Raw genomic sequence first — 20,824 nt, forward strand, 5'->3', positions numbered from 1 at the left:
TCTCTCTACTGTAGCACATACTTTCATATAATCTGTCAAAACCCTGCACAAACCCAAGAAAGTCTTTAGACTACCAGACCAACTCTGCTTGCAATGACCTCCAAAGCAAGTTTCATATTTTAAGAGTTGCATGCCTCAAACACAGGCAGGTGCCCTGTTAGATTACTTTGGGCTTCAGGTCTTTCTCTTTCTTCCTTTCTGCTTCCCCCACATTCAGGTAGAAGGGAAGACAAAGCAATAGGGAATATTGCTGTAATATAATACTGTGACTGGAAAATGATATAGATACTGGGGCTGACTTTTGAGTGTGAGGGTGGTTTTTGACACTTACAGTATCAGGAATGGGAGGGCTATTCACGAATAAGCGATATTGGAAGACAAAGCTTTGAATGAAAAATTTCAATTTTGTCTATTTCCTAAGAAAACTGTGGAGGTTTCTTTTTGTTGCAGTTAATGAATTAGCAGGACATGTTTGGTTTTGTTTGTTTTGTAATTGTTTTGCTTTTTTGAAGGGTAGAAGGATTCGCAGTGTGATTCTGAGGAAGCCACTGAGCCCTAGCATTACAAGAGGTTCCTTCTCCCACTTTCCTTTGATACAGAGGTTCAAGATAAGGAGGAAATCATGATCTACTTCATTTCAAGTGAAGCTGAGCTCATACCAGTGCTGAGCCAGACAAACTCAATACAAGCCATATGGGTTTCTTCATTTAACTCTTCTTTAAAGTGCTTCCTTTTGAAAGAATGTACTGCAGGGTCATTCACTTGGCCTAGGCCACTTCAGCTCTTTTATTCTGTGGAACTGTTTGTTTTCTTAAAGAGCTCGTACAGAAGTACTTCCTTTACAAATTAGATAAGCATGAAAGAGAGGAAACGTAATAAACGCTTACTTGAATAAAGATGTATGAAGAAATTTTTTAAGCTGTTACTACAAACAGAAATGAGCTCAGTTGTACTGGTAAGTTAATGTTCATTCATTTATAATTAACCATCAGATGACCTCATGTAGGGGAGTAAGAGGTTGGACCTCTTTATAGTGGTAACACATTTCTGCAGACTGTGGCAAAATAGTTACTCTTCTTTTTCTGACCATGGTTTGATATACAGAATAATACAGAAATACTGAACCAAAGAGCAATTTATTCTCAAGGAAACCAGATGTCCTTTTTTGGCCTTTCCATCCTAGACAGCTGGATATCTGTCTGAAGGTGTGAGAGGTTACTCTGCTCTGTGGAGGTGGCCTAAGTGCATCAATCCTGAGAAGACCCAAGCAATTTTGGTACATGTTCCTGAATGTCCTTTGGGACCCTTAGACTCCTGTGAACACTGCTGTGGGCTATGGGAGAGTCCAGTTTGGTTTGTTGTCAATGATAGCAGTCAGCATCAATCAGATTCTGTCTTAAGAGTTTTTGTGTAATTTTGTTGTAATTCTGAAATTCTCTTATCAATGTATTTGTAAATGAAACATAGAGTAAATGACTAAGCAGAAGTTGGAGCATTTAGTAAGATGAATGTAACAAAAATAGTGTATTAGCATTCGAAACATAGTCATCTGATTGGTTAAGAAAAAGTAATATAATTTTATGGATTCAAAATTATTGTCCTGATTTTCATATTTAGCACACTTTCAAAAGCAGGAACTCTATAAAGACAAATACATGTTTTAAGACATCATGTAGTGTATATTAAAAAATCTTTTGAAGTAGGCATATTTTTAAAGTGATATTTTATATGGCAAACATAAGCCATAGAAAAGGCAAATTTGTTTTCTATTTTCTATTTTCTCTGGCTCAGAATAATGTTTTCCTACAATTGGAGAAGCAGTGAAATAACTAGTTTGTTGCTTATAACAGAGACATAGGAGAGTCCCAGTTAGTCTGACACATTATTTCTGTGAAAAGTACTACTCTTCTCAGATAAAATCTAAATTATTTCTGCCATCTATGTTATAATCTTCTCAAGATAAGTAGTAAACTGGTAAGAAGTGAAGCTAAAATTATATCTCAGGTCTGTAGGGAAGAAAATAATTATTGAAAAACTTGATATCTTGTTTCTTGAGCTCTCATAATCTATTTTTAATTTTTAAAAGTAGCACTTCTTTTAAATGTCAATTCTGCTGTCACTTTTTTTTGTTATTCATATGTTAAGCAAATGTGGATTTTACACAACATTTCTGCATAATACACATAACTCATAGCTCAGGTTGTAAATACTGAAATAGCATCTCAAGTCTGTAGAGTGTATGACTTAAAACCCCATAAGCATGTAAAGAAAGAAAGCTGTGCTTTTTGTGATCATTTATTGACAATACCACTCCAACTATTAAAGAATGAAAACATTGCACATTAATTAACATAAAATATTTTTAAGCTTGTCAGCACATCACTAAGACTGTTCATGTGCTTTGCATACTTTTTTACCTGAAAATAAATTGAGTACAAACTATTTGAGAGTTTGCTGTGCACTGAACTACCATTCTTCATCAGAAGACTAGATCGATTTCAGTTTTTTCTGTAAGGATTAGTTTATTAAATACATGCACTGTGGTTATACTAATACTGATACTGTCTAATTGTGACAACTATGAACAAAACTTTGTATCATTATTGGGGCAGAATCTTTTTAACTGACTTATAGGAGCTGAACCATTGTTGTGTTCACAGATCTGAAGATGACACATTTCTCAAATCAGCTGTGGTCACTTGGCACATCTCTAGAAATGACTATTGCTATTTTCCATGCTGAGATGCCTGGCAGCAAATGATGAACAAAAAACAAACAGTGCCTAGGACATTCATCACTATAAAACAGTTCTGAGGCACCTTTTACAAAGGTATATTTTTATTAATACAGGGTCAGGTTAATACAGAATTTCAGAACTAGAATTAGCAGACACTGAAGTATAGGTGGAAACTTTTAAACACGTTTATTATTTATTAACATTTAATTTTAAAGTAATTATGTGGAAAAAAAATAGAATAAAGAGTGCCACAGGGAGATATCTATTTACTAATGCTTGTTTTATTCAAGAATCAGAGGTGGTGCCCTATTACTTTCTCCAAAAAATGATGGCTTTCCTGTTTTCCATATGTGAAGGTGGTGGCTTAGTTCAAAGGAATCCTTTTAGCCATCTTATAGCAAGGAGAATTCTCTTTTTAACCTACATTTATGGAACATTATGGAGGTTTAACCCAGTGAGCAGCTAAACACCAAAACCCTAGAGGTCAACCTTGAGTCTCCCCTGGTGCTTTTTGCCAGAGGCATGCAGACTTGGAGATATTCTTGTAAAGTGCCATTTTAATGTTGGTCATGCTTTTTGACTCACTGGAACTGCAATCTCTAAAACGCATTTTACAAAGGGGAAAATGCATGTAACTTTCAAGATATCATTCTTCATCATAAAACTAACAAGCATAAAAAGTAGGTGTAAGATATTATTCTTTTACATCATTGTCTCAAAGCTTGCTTGGGACACAGATGAACAAATCTAAGCAAGTCCTGAGCAAGGATTGAGAAATCCTTTGTCTGGAGAACACTGATGGACAAGTCCTGGGCAAGGATTGTGAAATCCTTTGTCTGAGGGACACAGATGGACAAAGCCAGGGGCAACGAGAGAGAGAGATAAGCCATGAAGTAGTCCTTTGTGTGGGCTTATCTCAAGGAAGATGGCCATCTCAGGAGGTGCTGCACAAGACTCCTACCCAAGTGCCCAGGAATGCCACTGTGGCAGAAGAAGGATAAAAGAGGTCCTACAATCATGAGATTTAGGTTTTCTGGCAACAGATTCCTCATGAAGAAGAAGAGGTTTCTGCCATGAGAAGCCTCACGACCTGCCTCTCTCCCTCCTGGACTTGCTCTGTGCTCTACCATAATTCTGAAGAACAAAGGTGTCTGCCATCAAGTTCCTCACTATGGAATTCCTGCATGCTGACGGACTCTCTTGGGCTGCTACCTGAGTCCTGCTTCTTCCTCCTGGATTGGCTTTGCGACTTCTTCCTGCTACCTGCTTGCTGCCCAAGGCTGGCCATGCTGCTGCTCTCCCCTCTGCTGCTTTTGCCTTGGACCTTCAAAACAATGTGCAACAGGACCACTGCTGGATCCTGCTCGTGGCTATGTCTGCTTTACATGATTCTTGCTTCTTTCTTATCTTTTCTATTGCCTTCCTCTCCTTCCCCATCTCCCTGGTCAGGATTTATAATAATCTGGTTGGACCAACATTTGAACCGTTGTTTCATAATCTCACACCAGGTATACGCATACAAAAAGAACCTCATCTCCCTCCTATAAATTGGAGCAAGACAGTAGGAAAGAATTAATTAATCTGCTCTGCTTCTATTGCTAGTACAGGATTCCTCTCAACACATCTAACAAAAGCTCTCTCTGTTCTATGTGATGGTGCTGTGAAGAATGGTAAGGAACAGCTATATCTTATTCATCCTTCAGTAATACTGCAGCAGAATCTGGACCTGAAAAATAGTATGCAAGATGAATATATATATATGTATGTATATATATATATATATATATATAATTTATATATATATGTATATGTATATATGTGTGTGTATATATATATTATATGTATATATCACAAGGGTTGTGAGGGACTTCCAGAAGTCATCTAGTCCACTTTCCTTCTAAAGCAGGTTTCCTTATGTTAGCTATTATCTTGCACAGTACAGCATCCAGTGGGTTTTGAATATCTCCATAGATATGAGATTCTATAGCATCTGGACAGCTAGCATCTCTGGCCAGTGCTCTGTAACCCTCAAAATAAAGAAGATTTTTCTCATATTTGTATGGAACTTTCCATGTTCCAGTTCATGCCTATTGCCCCTTGTACTATTACTAGACACTGCTGGAAAGAGCCTTGTACCATCTGCTTGACTCCTGACCATTAGATATTTATAAGCATTGATAAGATTCCCTCAGTCTTCTCCATGCTGAACACCCTCAGGTCTCAGCCTTTTGGAAAACTTGGCAGGTTCTTGAATGAACTATTTGTACAACTACAAATGTTTTGATGTCAGTTACCTGCTCTTGTGCTAGAACCACTAAGAACGATTTCGATCCAACTAAAACTTAATGTCCCAGCTGTGCATACATAGAAGTTATATGTGTGTGTGTGCATTCAAATGCGTATGTACATTCAACTCACTGGTAGAATATACCATAATGCTTTCTTTTGATGTAATTGGGCTGTACTTTTTTTTTTTTTTAAAAGTAATTCCTTAAAATACATGTTAGATTATCTTATCAAATTCTTTCCTTAAAACAGACTGTTGTGTATTTTCCAAACAATGTTTTTGCCTACAAGGAGCTGGCCTCCTTCTATGTGTAAAGTTAACAGGAAACTAAGACTGTAAAATCTAAATTCTGTAATCTACCTTTAAATCATTTACTATAAATCTGCTTTTCAACTGAGAAGAAAATAATCAATTATAATTGCTCCTTTATAATTGCTTTTCTTTATTTTCAATTGAATATGCATAATATTTTAGCAGCTGAAGAAAAAACTGTTATAACATTTGTGTAGCTCTTATTGCTATTTTGAGCTGGATGAAGTTACATCAGTCTATTGTCTGGTCATAATAAATCCAATATTTGAAGAAATTAACCAGAAAAGCCTTGATTTCTATCTCTTTTTACTTAATTCATCAGTATTTTTTAAGGCACAAATATAAAAAACCCAAACATAATTATCTTATATAGTAGGATCTGAAATTAAGGATTATTTTCTGGAACACTACTAATAATGAATATTTCTGGAGTAATAAAAAGCATATTTACAGATATTATTCTCAATCATTTAGTGTTGAAACTGGAAAGCTCTATGCCATCAGGCTTTTTATGTGGCAAATATTGCAAGTAAGATATGCTGCTTGATTCCCTGTCAAACTTTCCCAGTGGCAAAAGAAAAGAAAATTATAAAACTTTCTTAGATTATAAATAAAAAAGCATTCTACCTTTTTTTTTTTTTTAAAGATTATGCAGTTTTGCCCTAAGTTTAAAATGCAAACTGGTAAATTTTCCAACTGAAATCATTTTAAAATGAGTTGAAGACAAAATTGTTGATGTTTAACCTTCAAACTGCCCCTAGGACTTCTCCCAAGAACCTCAGTTTTATTACTATAAAAGAAATGATGATGAACACTCCAGAAGATTTTGTTGTAGTTTCAGAATGGTCAAATAACTATTTAATCTAGTAGAAATTCAATATATCATTAAAAATTATCATGAATTCTACTGACAAGCAGTTTAATTCAAAACAAGAAAGCAAAATATAGCACAAATCCTAGAGTAACTGAGGTTTTCTTATGATGTCTGAGGTACTGGAGAGTGAAAATTTGTTTCCAGAAGAAACAGCCCAGTAAAAATGTTCAGTGTCACCTTACCCAAAATCACTCAAACAAAATTGTTGCAAGCATTAAAGGGCTTTTTTTGTGCAAGACCTGAGAAATCTGTGTTTGACAGTGAGTTATAATGTGCCCAAAGTGATGGTTTGTTAGCATACACATTGATCTCTAAATATGCTGGTGATTAATGCTGACACTGTAAATGCTGAAAAGGGGACAGTTCATGTAGAACAAAGATATCATTATGATACATTCTGCATCAAAATAGTTATAACTTAATAAAATTATTTTGAACAGATTAAATGTTTTAATGTATTAATTAATATTGTATATTAATATCGTATAATAATAATGTAATAATTAAATGTTTTAAATGTATTCAATGTCTATGGTTCAGTTACACTATATTACATTTTGTTCAGTCTGGAACTAAAATTGACTAAATATGAAATTTCACTTGCTGGTTTGCAAGTTGTGGTAAAAATCTTAGAATTGTTTGACTAGGCTAACAAAAACCGTATACTTTTTATACCTGTGAACACACTGTGAAAGAGATGCTGGTAGAAACCAGAGCTTAAGTGGACACTTGGTACATTTTATAAAAGTTTGCTAATATCTCACTTGGAATCCTAATTATTTTGGTGCCTCTATGATCAGAGGAGGGGTGCCCAGCAGGGACAGGGAGGTGATTGTCCCTCTCTCTTTAAATACAAATAATTTGAAAAATGCCTACAAATACTAATTATGCATCCAGTTTCCTTCTGTGAATCTCAGAGGTTCATATTTATGGGAAAAAATATTTAAACCTTATTTTTGCCACAATATTTAGCAAATAGATTGTGGAAGAACCCTGAGCAGGAGAGGTACCTACAGGACACATCAACACTCCTGTAGTATTAGATAGATCAATCTCATGTTCAATTTAAATTGATTTATCTTAAGCAAAACACAACAAAATTTTAATTGCTAGAAGCAAGATAAATAATAGAGAATAAGCTAGCCTTTGCAGATATTACTTCCCTAACTCCACTAAACAGAAGCAATTTTTGAAGGTTATACCAACTGACAAAAGTGATTAGGAAAACCACCTAACCTTATTTAAACAGGAGCACAGAACACCCTAAATGCACTGTAATCATTATTTTGTATTTGTGAATACAGGTAGGGTGGAGCCTAAGAAAAAAGGCCATGATGATTCCAAGTAGAACCCTCTCAGGCTTAAATCCCTTCCAGATTACTGAGCCAGATGTAATTTCTCCTTCCAGTCCAGTGTCCAGTGTCCCAAACTGAACTCAGTCGGGGGAATATACACAACTGAAGCATGTACATGTATTTATTGATCAATGTACGCAAGAAATCACTAGATCTAGCAAGCTCTTAAGCACCTAAGCATTAATATGTTCATCATCATCCTTGATGAGTCTCTTCAGTCCAAGCAGCTAGAGTCCTGTGAAAAGGTCAGACTCCCTTATCTCCTGATTCTCCACTCTTATTTGCTTAGGATTTTCAGACATTTTCACATCAGTATTTCTCCCTGAGAATCCTTGAGTTGCTCATTCTGTATCAGCAACTGCACTTCTATCTCCTTCTACATATTTTTCATTCACTTTCTCAGATGTTAGCACTAATAAGTTCACAAACTTTCTCAGAAGTTAGCACTAATTTTCTTAGTAAAACAAAGCCAAGATCATGCAGTTGTGCAACACCGAACTACAGTACAAACTGACATCAGTGCCATAGGGAAGTTGGTTATTAAAAAATAAAATGGGACACCACTGAACCAGTTTTCTGAAAGGAGATTTACTGTGACTCTGTGATCACTGTGTAAATTTTAGATAATTATGAATAATATATTTTCCAGTTATAAAAAGAAATCAATCAGAGATGCAGTGACAGAATTCTGTACCAAATTGGAGAAAATAAAACAACACAAAACATATATATTTCATGGTGTTCTTAGTGCTATCTGATTTAAGCTAAAAAAAAAAAATGTATTTTTTTAACAAAGCTTCAGAAAATGGAAAACACAAGTATTTCAAACTCAGTTTTTACAGAACTAAAAACAGAAATGCAAATGCACACTCACAAACTAAATACATAAGTATCTGGAAAGGAAGACAAAAAAACTTTAGTGATTTTCTGGATTTTATAAGTTCAACTTACGGTGCATGAAATCACAGGGATTGACACAAAGTTTCAAATGGAAAAAAAAGGAAGCTTGATTATTGAAGGTATGAGAAAAGACAACATTGGTCAGCAGTATTGTGGCATTCTGGTTGACAGTAGCATTTTAGCTATGGATCTTTACTGGTGGATCTAAATCCCTTAAAGCCTACTGAAGAATTTTGTGTGTAGAAAAATGAGGCTCTATGACAGCTATCCAATTATTTGACCAAGTTCATTCCTTCTTTTGAAAGAGAAAACTATACATTCTTACCTGTATTCTGAACAATTTTCCTTCCTCCTTGAAGGATGCCAACATTATTGATACTTACTAGTCTGAACAGTAATTATTAAAGCTTACTTGCCACTTCCAAATGAGTTGTTTTCCACAATTACAGAGAACAGATCTGAAAAGTCTTCCACTCTCTAACTTATGCACCTATTCAGTAAAAAACACAAATTCGCCTGCTAACAGCATATATTAAACACATGTATCAGGATGGGATGAATCTCTTTTAAAGGGTAACTAATTGTTTCCATGGTCTATGAAGAAACACAAGTCTTAGATATTGTTATCCAGACGAAGAATGATTATACAAACTAAGGAAACAAAACTTGGATTCATCATAAATAATAGGAGATGACATGCATTTCACTTTTTTGTGTAAGTTTCATTTATTACCATACATCACTTTTATAATCTTTATTATCTAAATGTTAGTCTGATGTTTACAAGCAGCTGAACAACACACAGAAAATAGGGTACAATTTTTTCTCTTCTTCCCAGTCTACAGAACTTATTTGAAAATGCATATGCTTAGTAAGTACCCAGTTCAGCAATGCTTTCTAAACTAGTTAGTGCATGCTTAAGTGTAAATGAACTCAGTACAGTCAGCAGTACTACTGAATAAAAACAGTATATTGTTGTGCTTCCCACTAACACTAGAAAGTGAGTATATCATCCTAATTGTGTTTTGATAGGAAATCTTTAAGGGGTTTTAAGAATTTCTATTTCAGTAGAAAGACTTCTGGCTTGATTTTAAAGCACTTAACTCATTTTAACTACACCAATATATTAAAAACAAATAATCAAACGTAACAACAAATGAAAAAATTTACCACATATAAAATGTCATGACTAAAATAAAAGACTAGTACTTTTTCATCATATATCTGATTTTCCCAAAGTGTGCAGGATCACTTCTGAAGCTGACACTAATACACGTTAGGAGATGAGCATATTACAGAGAAAAGGAAGATAATTAAAAAGCATTTGGATTTTGCAGGGAATTAAAATCCAACTTTCAGTTCAGATAGCACTAGAAATTTAAAAATAAAATTTCATATTTTCACACTTGTCCAAAGTACATTTTCATTACAACTCAAGAAGTTGAGGCAATAACATCGGGGAAAGTCTGGTAACTAAGACAGATCTTTCCTTCAGTTTTAAATTCATGCCTGATTGTTTGTGCCAACAGCTGTCCTCTGCTGATGGCATCATACCTCTGGGTATGCGTGCAGCAGTGTGTGGAATCATATCTGTATATTAAGCCTATAGTCTTACGAAAAACTGATATATGAAACTGTGATAAACGGGATGTCTGAACTGATCGCTCTGAAGGGTTATGCTATAACAAATAACTATCTTAAATGTGTGGCTCATTTAACTGGAAGTTTTTGAAAAGAAGAATTGATTTTTAAAAATCATAGAATTTTATTTATGATTGTGCTAAAATACATGATAATTTTATTAGTTGAATTAAAAAAAATATATTAACTAAACATTTATTTGCTATAAAAAGCAGTTGCAAGACTATGAAAATTGCAGTGTTCTCTCTTGACCTCTAACTACCTTCTTTCCCTTTAACAAGTACTTTTTTACACTTTAGAATTCATGTTACCAATTTCTAAACAAGTAGATTAGCCTCATGTAAGCTGGAAATTGATGGTGCTTTGTTCTGGTAACTACCATGACAGTACTGCAGAATGCCTCTCAGAGGCAGCACAGAAAGGTTATTTGATTTGATCTAAGGAGATGACAGCATGTTTATTCATATACTGTCAAACAACAATGAATGGCAGCTAGAATACTGGCTGATTGCTGCATTGATGCACTTTCTCACCTTTTTTTTTTTCTTTTTTCTTTTTTTTTCCCCTTTTTCATTTATCTTTCTTATCTATATTATTCCCATTGCCAATAGTCAACCAGAAGACAAACTATCTCTCTGCAGAGACTATAAATGTGTGTTTAGTATTTCAACTCTCTCTCTAAATTTGTAGAAGAAATACAATGTTTCATTCTGTATTTCTTCTCCTAGAAATGTCAGTAGGGCACTTAACAAAATTTTGGGCATTGTAGTTGTTATTCTGTGGGAAAAGTACAAAAATCAGAAACTCTTGTTGGGAATCAAGATTTGTTAAATTGCACAATCCACTCTGCTGCTCAGTTGTTTGAAGGTTTTGACCTAAGTATAGGTATCTTTGCGTACGCTCCTGTGTACAGCAAATGCATCTGGCATGCACATACTAAGCATATTAACTGTTAACTTTTCTGCAGTTTTTCTTTTTCTGCCCATACAATTCTAGACATGTGAGAAATCTTTTCCAATGGAACATATATTTCCTCCAAAGGTCAGAGAAATCCAAAATAAAATTCTCTCACAAGAGTTAACAAAATAAATAAAATTAAAAATAATAATAATTCAACAAATTAAATCATGATTTACTTTCACAGGTTTATGTGTTGTTCAGTGAATTTCCATAGCCTTGTATGAGGACGAATGTTGTATCATTATTTCCAAGCTATTTACAGTACATATAATATGATGTTTGACAGATTGAAGAAACTATTTTAAGAAACCAAATTGTATATGCATTTGCACACATACATATATATACACAAAACAAACGTATACTTTTTTCCCAAAACATATCCCCAGATGTTAATCCTATCTTTCTCACACAACTGAAAACCAAGGCATGTTTTATATAAGCATGCTGTTTAATGTACATTTATGTGTTTTGCGTATTGAAAGTACAGTCTTGTGTGTAACATTGGTCAATGATATGAAATGCCTGTTCACTAATGGTGAGCCTTGGAGCACACAAATTAACTACTGCTTCTGCTGTTAGACAACAAAGTATCACAGCTAAACATACTCAGCTTCTCAGTTATAAGTACCACTTATATATATAAGTAGGTATAATCTACCTAAATAAGAGTATATACACATGAATTTCTTCTGAGTAATGAGGCATTTGGCATTTGGCAAAGCTTCATAATAATTCAGAAGTCAAGCAGAAAAGGACTAAATCACATATATATTCATGGTAGCTACAAGCCAGCAGTCATGCACAAACCATGAACAGGCTTTGAGTTTTCATTGAATCACTCAATAATTTCAGGAGAAAAAAAAAAGATTCTGACACCAATACCGATTGCACTCCTTAGTACCAGAGGACTCAAAATTGTAATTGTAATTCCAAATCTCTCCAAAATGAAGGAGCCTCTTGGAAAACAGAACAAACTCCTCCTCCACTTCCTTCCCCTTCTTTTTTAGTTGTCAGTTGTTTAAAACTCGAGTTCTTCCAAGGGTGAGAGTCATGGATGCATTACGCTAAACTCAGTGGCAGCGTACATGTCATCTTTCTATTCCCTATGCTTTTGCTTACATTTGAGGAAGAACAAGAAGCTTAATTAAGTATGTATTGACTCTCTCCACAGTGTCAGCCCAGAATGATGACAAATGCAAGTGGCTTGCCAGAAGTATGGCTACTCCTTTAATCTCTCTGTTTTTCAGCTGCCAAGAAAAAGTCCCTCAACCTAATGTTTATTTAGGCTGTGCTCAGTGTTTATGGACATTTTACATTTGAAAGGATTAAAATGGTAATGGATGATAAAAATATGTACTGAAACAGTATTATTACAAAATAATACGAGATAAATTCTGTTGTTCTGCTCTAAAAATGAAAAGTTATACACATAGGCAATTCAGATAGAACAGATCTGCTTCCTTGAATATGAGGAAAGTCCTCACCAAAAGTTGTATTGTAATACATAGAAAAGTTATCTTACATGGTCTCAAAAGGCAATGTTTTCTCTACATTTGTGAATTTAGGGACTTGGGGTTTGTTCTAAGGATTTGTTTTGGAGGCACTTAATTAATCTTTAACAGTCTGAATAATATGTATGTCACTCGCTCCTTCCATTTTTGATCAAAGTTAAAATATTAACTAAGATTGTTCCTACATCTCCAATTAAATTCACTGAGACAGTTATTCTACACAGTACTTCATGTCTATATCAGATACATAGATGACTTACTTATCTATATCAACAAGATACAGGATCAGCAGATCCAGACAGCCATTTCCACCATCATGTATATCAGTTTGTATGAATACTAAGATTTTACCTTGAACAGTTTACAATTCAATACCTTCCACTTTAAACTCAACCACACAAGTAGACCATGAGACATATGAATCAATGACACAGGCACAGCAAATTTGTCCATAGGGAATAATTGTGTCATTCACAGATGTGTATTTAAAGCATGTGTAATGCCTGCCAAGGAAATTCCTAATAATAAACCAAGTGTAGTAACTGTACGGGGTCAAAATATGGGATAAAAACATATTTCAAAGAAAATAATAATAATTGTGTTATGTGTTTTATATTAGCTGCAGCATCTGTTCACATATATAAACTTATTTCACTTACTGCATTTTGACCTGTTGCTCTGATACACTTTAATCAGGGTTATTTAACACAATTGTTCTCATAAAACCTTCATGTATTTTCTCTTATTAATGATGAAATGAAGATAAGATTGTCCATGTCCCCTGCCTAAAAGTTTCATGCCCCTTAGCACAGGAAGAGATGAAGTCAAAGGGAATAACTTTTCGTGATCAAATATCCAGATATTAAGACACCTGAATTTGAGGATATAGGTCCAAGTGATTTTTTCTATATGAATTTTTACTTGTACTTAAAAATTTAATCTTAAATAAATTAAAAATATAATCTCTGCTGACTTGTAAGTTTACTTACATGTTTATATGCACATACACAGAACTTTGGGAAGTTAAGGAGGAAAATACCTAACTCAGGTTTGTATCATCAGTATCAGCTGATAAGCAGCTAAAGGCTGACTTGGCATTACCATTTGGAAACTTGGCTTATGTATTCGTTTATCTTTATAGTAAAGCAAATGGAACAGACACTTTTAATGCACAAACTCTGTATGAAATGTTCATGTAATTGAATAAACAAATATAAAAAGATGTCAGCAACCAAGCATGATTAAACCACCATTTATATAGATTTAATATTACATATATATACACATAATTATTGATGTATGTGAATCTGTGTATATAAGTATAAACCTGTATGTATTTACATATCATAGGATCATAGAATACCCCAAGTTCAAATTCAGTATTCAGTTTAAAGCTATTTCAAAAATATATCTTATAAACCTCATTCTGAAATAACAGGAGAAAAAATTCAGGTTGTTCAGTGAATACAATGACATTACCAGTACTTTGTCTTCCCTTTCTCCTTTAGAACCGAACATACTACCTGCATAAGTTGTTTGGAAGGATCCTGTAAAGAGCATCTAACTACTCAAACATTTCAGTGATAAGCAAAATTTGAAGCATATTAGTAAGGACAATGTCTGTGAGAATCCTTCTTTGTTTTTTAGCTCAAAGCTTGCTTCCTAAGGTATTTCTTGTGATAAGACTCTGAGTGATTTGTTGAGGAGACAACTGATGGGTGCTAAATGTGTGACAATCGATATTGCTTTGGGAACATTTGAAAGCCCCTTCCTCCAGAGCTGCTTAATAGCAGGTGAGAGTGCTCAGGAGTGTTTACTGGCGGAAGATCTGGCCTGCCACTAAACAGCTCCAGCTAGGTGTTGGAAAATTGGGGAACGATACCATTGTGTTCTGTGAGAAACAGGATGCAAATGGGCATCCCTGCTCCCTCTTATCTGCTGGCAAGGCCCGGAAGATGGGAACAAAGGAGTTTCTGCTGAGATCCCAGAGCCAGAAGCTGCCACTCAAAGGAGAGCTGACTCAACCACTTTGGATTTGAGCTGTCACTCCAAAGACAGCTGACTCGACCACTCTGAAACTATTGAAAAGGGGCCATCATCACCATGTTCGTCGTTGTGCTTTGCTGTTGTCGTCAATAGAACAACTCTGCCTGACGACCCACCACTACTGAGGATCAAAGACGGAACTATGAACCACGCTGGATCCATGGTGGTGACTATGTCCCTCTTGCTGCCTATAAAGACTCCTTGCTTCTTCTCTCCTATCTTTTCTATCGCCCTCCTTCCCTTCCCCATTACCCTAATCATAATAGAGTCCATCCTCCCCTTCCCCATTTCCCTGATTAAGATTTGTAATAAACTGGTCAGACCAACATTTGAACTGTTGCTTCTTAATCTCACGCCGTGTATACAGATAATAAAAGAACCTCCTCTCCCTCCTATAAATTGGAGCGAGACAATGTCTAGAGGTCTCTTGAGGAGGCATGAGCTATCAATCACTTCTTCAGGAAGCCTGTTCAGTTTTTGACTACTCAGGGTACAGAAGTTATTCCTAATGTTTATTCTGACCCTCTCTTTGGTAGATCCATTTTTCTGCCATTCCCATCCTGCCATCAATTCCCATGAGTTAAGCCTGGCATTTCCCTCTGCATTCTTTCCTCAGGGGGCTGCAGGGAGCAATGAGGTTACCCCTCAGCATCCTTTTTTCTGGACTGGACAACCAAAGTGTGTTCAGCCTCTCCTCACAGGACAATTTCCCTTTCTGCTGCCAGGCACGCTGCTGGCTCATGCAGAACCTGTTGTCAGCCAGCACTCCCAGGTCCCTTTCTGCTGAGCTGCTCTCAAGCCACTTGTCTTCACCTGAAACTGTGGTCAGCATTACTCTATCCCAGGGGCAGAATCTGGCATTTCCTCTGTTGAACATCATGCTCCTGATAATTACTCAAAGCTTCAGTGTATTTAGTTCCCTCAGCAAGGCATCTTCTGAGCATATTCCCCAGGAATCTTCTCTATATCATTTTCAGGTATTGAGGTTGGAGTAGCAGGTCTGTAATTTCCTGAATCTTCTCTAATGCTCCTTTTATAATTGTGTATAACACTGGGATCCACCTATAACGTTTGTTAATTCCAGCACTTCCTACTCCTGCTCTCAAATGAGAGACAGACTTTCTAATAGATGAATCATTCTCTTTCTGTGCTCATGACTGAGAAGAAATCTAAATAACCATCATAAAATAAATGCTTCATTTTTTAGATGATATGGTCAAGAACTAACAAGAACAGACCTTTCTATCGATATGAATGAAATTTATGTACATCTATCAAATAAATCACTGCAGGCAAAAATTGAGCTGTTCCATTAGTTTCCATTTAGCTATTTAGGAGTGTGCAGGAGTGTTTTCACACTAAGATGTTTATTCTGTACCCCTATATTATTAATGTTGCTTGTATTATTTAACATCACTTTTACACTCACACAAGAATTAAATATGAGTGTTCATTTCCTCCATTTGGTATGTACACATATCCTCAAAATATCAAAGAAATTGCTCTTATACTGTACACTCCTTTGCTTAAAAATCTTTTATGCTACACAGTTAATCTTCACAACAGTTCTGACCAGTGTTATGGTACATTATATCTATACAATGTCACTGTTTTAAGAGTGTACTATTAATATAGAACTATGAGAATTTAATTTTTTTCTGTACATACATTCTCCTTCAGCCCACTATTTTTTGGTTGTTTTTTTTTTTTTTTGTTGTTGTTGTTGTACATTTCTTGTTTATAAAACACATCTTAGCATTTTTCTTCATATTCTGGATACTGAAGTTGGCATTGTCAGAAAGTCAATCTTCATCACTCTTTCCAAGCATCCTGAATCTAATCGCCTGGAAAGTACTAATCTTCTCTAGATGTCAGGTCAGATTGAGTCCCTCCACTCTCCTACCCCACTCCCACACAAAAGGGAGTTGCCCATTACTCTCAGTCACCATTTCTTTCTGGTGCTTCTGCTTGGCTCGGGATCAGTTGGCTCAAATGCTGTCCTCTAAAGCAAACTGCTTTCCTTCTGAGGTGGAGCAGAAGCCACCTCCTTTGGTGTCAGGACATAACAGATTCCATCCTTTTCTTTCTCCAGATTGTCCACTTGCTGTTCTACTAGGGACAGATTTGCCTTTTAGGATTGGTAGCTCAGCTCTCTGAAGAAATGCTGTGGTGTATCAGATGCATAATGTTCTATCGTGCATAGGTCTCCTCAAATATTTTGCATACAAATAGCAGTGTGGCCTACCACTACTGGCTGATGAGTCACTGTACATATCTAACTTACTTTAGGTATTATGGCAATAAACCGTATTGTTCTCATTCTCACTACTCCATTGATTAATGCATGCTAGTACCACTGAAAATAAAAAGACAACAGGTACATTTTTAAACTCTCCCATGTTATAGGTAGGCTCATTTACACACAGAGAACTAAAAACACTGAAGAAAGCTTCAGTTCACAAAATTAAATGAACAACTATTGAAAATTTGAATTCTTTCAGATTTTCATGATCAGTTTTGTCCCCACCTGTAAGACTACAGGAAAAAAAAAAAAAAAAAAAAAAAAAAAGACAACCACTGAACTTATCTATTTTCAGACTTCTTATTTAACAAAAGTATGCTGAACTACTTATTGGCAAATATTTCCTATATTTATGCTTTTCTGCTGAACTATGTACGCAACTAAGAATTCCAGTTTTTCACTGGATCTTAACTGAGACATGTCTCCCCACTATGTTAAATACTTTCCAAACAGAATAGATGAGTTCTCTACTTTCCATAGTTAAAAAGTCGTTGTGTTTTTACCAAATGGAATATGAATGAAGAAACAAAGCAATAATTCCAACATCAACGAAATTATTATTCCAGTTCTCTTGACATCTTCTTTGCTGATCTTTTAGCCCAGTGTGTCTTTCCATTCTAAATAGACAAATTCTCATGGGCATACTTGTGTTCAAGTTTCAAGAAGAATAAGATCACACATGTCAATGCACTATATATGGAAATATTTCTTGTCACACAAAATGGATCTTTTCACTGTTTGACTGTCAACCCCTTCCTGATCAAACCAGACAACACTAGCTTCTGCTGCTTTTCCAGACTCTTGGCAGTCTCTCCTCACATCTGCACATCTTGCATTTACAAGTACACAGATTCCAAAGCTGTCAGTGGATGGAAATAATTTTGAAATCCAAAGTGAATACAAATGGATTCTCTGTAAAAGGCTTTTATTTCTGTGTCAAGTGGTAGAGTAGCTAGTACAGAAGCTTCCATTTTATACTTTCCTATTTCCAACAATATCACAAAGGCTGGAAATATCCCAACAGCAAATGAATTGAGGATTTTTTTAATTTCCATTTGCATAAAATAAGTTCAAAACAAATTTTTGTTTTTTCTTTTAGGATATTTTGTAATATAAAAATAAACGTAAGGGGAGAAGAATCTCCTGATTTTTCATTTCCCTTTTTCAAAAGATACTTTCAAACAACAACAAAAAATAGTTCTAGTGTATTTATAGTACACTGTCATATGGGAGTGCTTACAGTAGCTATGGATTACAGTATACAGTATTGGCAATGTAATACAACCATTTATTCCTTATTTTATCTCACTCTTCCAAAATAAGTTACAGTATTAAAGTTCAAGATTAGCTTGGTTTGGAACACATTAGCCTGAACTAGTTGTTTATTCTGGATACTGCCTAACTGTGATCTCATATTTGTGATGTGAGATTGACATCTTGACAACTGAGCAGAATTTCACAATATTTCCACCACAATTGGGCTTTTAAAGTGAAAACATATTGTCTTTAGAATAAGTTTATTTTGGGCAGAATGTAAGAGTTTCCAAGTTTCTCCATGAGGTATAATGAAAATTGTCAGACTTTTAACTGCTACCTTAGAAAAACATTACAAGAATAGACAAATGAAACTCAAAATAAAAAGAGGAGAGAAATATTTTCTGGCTTTTACCAACACCGTGAAGGACATTTATTTTTTTTTTTCCCCGCAGAATTTTGACAAAAACTGTCTAAGAATGGAAAAATCACTGCTGCTGGACCTTTATAGTGCAGCCCTATGAACAGCTGAATGCATGAGTAGAGGTCTCCTAAGTCTGTGCCTGGTCAAATGCAGCTACCCAGAGAGTCAGATGCAATGAAGCCTTTTAAGCAATCAGCAAGCAAATCACAGATCTGGAGTATACTGATTGACCTCAGTGCAAAATCGCAGCCTGAAATGAAATGTTAAACTGTTACGTCCCTTAAGTATGCAAATCCCTTGGAACATTATCATAGTTATGTCAGCAACACATCCCAGATAAAGAGAGCTTTTCTAGCATTATGTATTTTTCTACAGGAAGAATAAATGCATTCATTAATGAGAAGGTATTACAAGACTGTGAGAAAAAGTGTCAACAAAACTAAACTGGGTTTTGTGTAAAGCCTTGAGAGAGATGAGTGTCAGCCAAACCCTCACCCAAGGCTGAACTACTTGATGCTGCCTGCATTAAAAAAGGCTACTTGACCTACTTTTGTCTTCTGGATGAAAAATAGACATTTATGTCTGTTGAAGGCTGTAGTACTTCCAAAAATAGTAGGAACCAAGTGACTTATTTCTTCTTAAAATAGCTATGCCAAATCTGTTCTGGATGATAAAGATCAAATTACAGTATTGTCCAAAAGAATAATGAATTGATGTGATCCATTGATCACTGATTAGGAAAAGCCACAAATTACTTAGGCACCATATGGCATAAGATAAATTTGAACAAGAAAACAGTTGTTCAGGACACACATCTATAAATATAAGAATATATTTATAAAACCCTATGGAATCTGCATGTTTAGTGTTTAATGTCACTTTCTCTTTTCAGTATTGATGTGTTGTGTGGCAGTGAATGTCAGGATTCTGTCGTGCACATGGGAGGTAGCCTCAAGAAGGTGTTTGGTTGTAAAATATTTTATTTATGACTTGGTTTCTCTTGCTATTCTTAATTGTCCTCCACATTCCTTATAAAGCAACACATTCAGCCATGGCCACCTAGCCTCACATGTTCTGGAATGGTGTGTCCTCTGACCACTCCCTGCCCCAAGCTATAAGGGCAATGGCTCTTTCCCTGCTGAGCAGCTTGACCTAGCCATGTGTGTGCACCCATCATTCAGCAACAACCAAACATCACTGTGCTATTAACATTGTCTCAGCTGAAATCAGGACAAGGAGGAAGGCACATGCATTCAGTTTTGCCATGTGCATTCAGTCAAACTGAACTCCACGTACATTATATGTTGCAATGAACTTGTGCTGCTTGGTGAGTGAAGTGCAGTGATTACTGATAAGAATGCTTCAATTTGCCTAATGTCATCTCAAAAGAAAATGGAACCCAAGAAAGAGAATAGTCATAAAAGAAGGGAGGAGTATTCAACAAAAAATGAATGGATGAGTATTTTTTTGTAGAGACAAATGATATGACATGGTACTTAGTATGTAAGGAAAATTTGAAAAGACATTACATGCAAAAACATGCTGCCAAATTCAATATACATCAAGGAATACTTTGTAAAAACAAAATAGTAGAAATGAAGAAAATTTGTCATTTAAAAAAAATTTAACTTGCAATTCAAATGGACTCTACTATAAAAGCTAATTATGTGGTAACAAATCTGATTGTAAAAAAAAAAAATAAAACCATTTACTGAAGGTGAGCTTATTAAGCTCATTTGAAAAGTACATGCTGATAAAGATATATTTTTTTAATTAGTATTATCACTAGACTGTAACCAATCCAATTGAATAAACAGGAAAATCCATCAAAGGAAATTTGGAGAGTAAAGCTGCTAATTTCAGACTGAATGCTTTGGCAACAGATAATTTACTAATGCTAAAGATATGGCTATGCTTACCATTTTTAATAGAGGTATTGATAACAAATATGATGCATTTCAAGAAATGTCTTCTTTGGTACTGTTAAAAGACACAACTAAGTCTCTTTGTTTTTACAAAGTAGTAAAAACTACTTTAAATCAGATTTCTTTAACTTTTGTCAGCTTATCTAGTATAGCTACTGATGATGCAACAATGGTTGGTAAAAGAAAAAAGTGGGACTTATAAATTAATAGAATACAATCCAGTTGCCACTAGTAACTCATGTTTTATGAAATATTACTGCATCATACAACAAAATTAAAAACAGATAATGTAC

This window comes from Tympanuchus pallidicinctus, unplaced genomic scaffold, assembly GCF_026119805.1.
Source record: "Tympanuchus pallidicinctus isolate F22 unplaced genomic scaffold, pur_lepc_1.0 scaffold2, whole genome shotgun sequence".
NCBI lineage: Eukaryota > Metazoa > Chordata > Aves > Galliformes > Phasianidae > Tympanuchus > Tympanuchus pallidicinctus.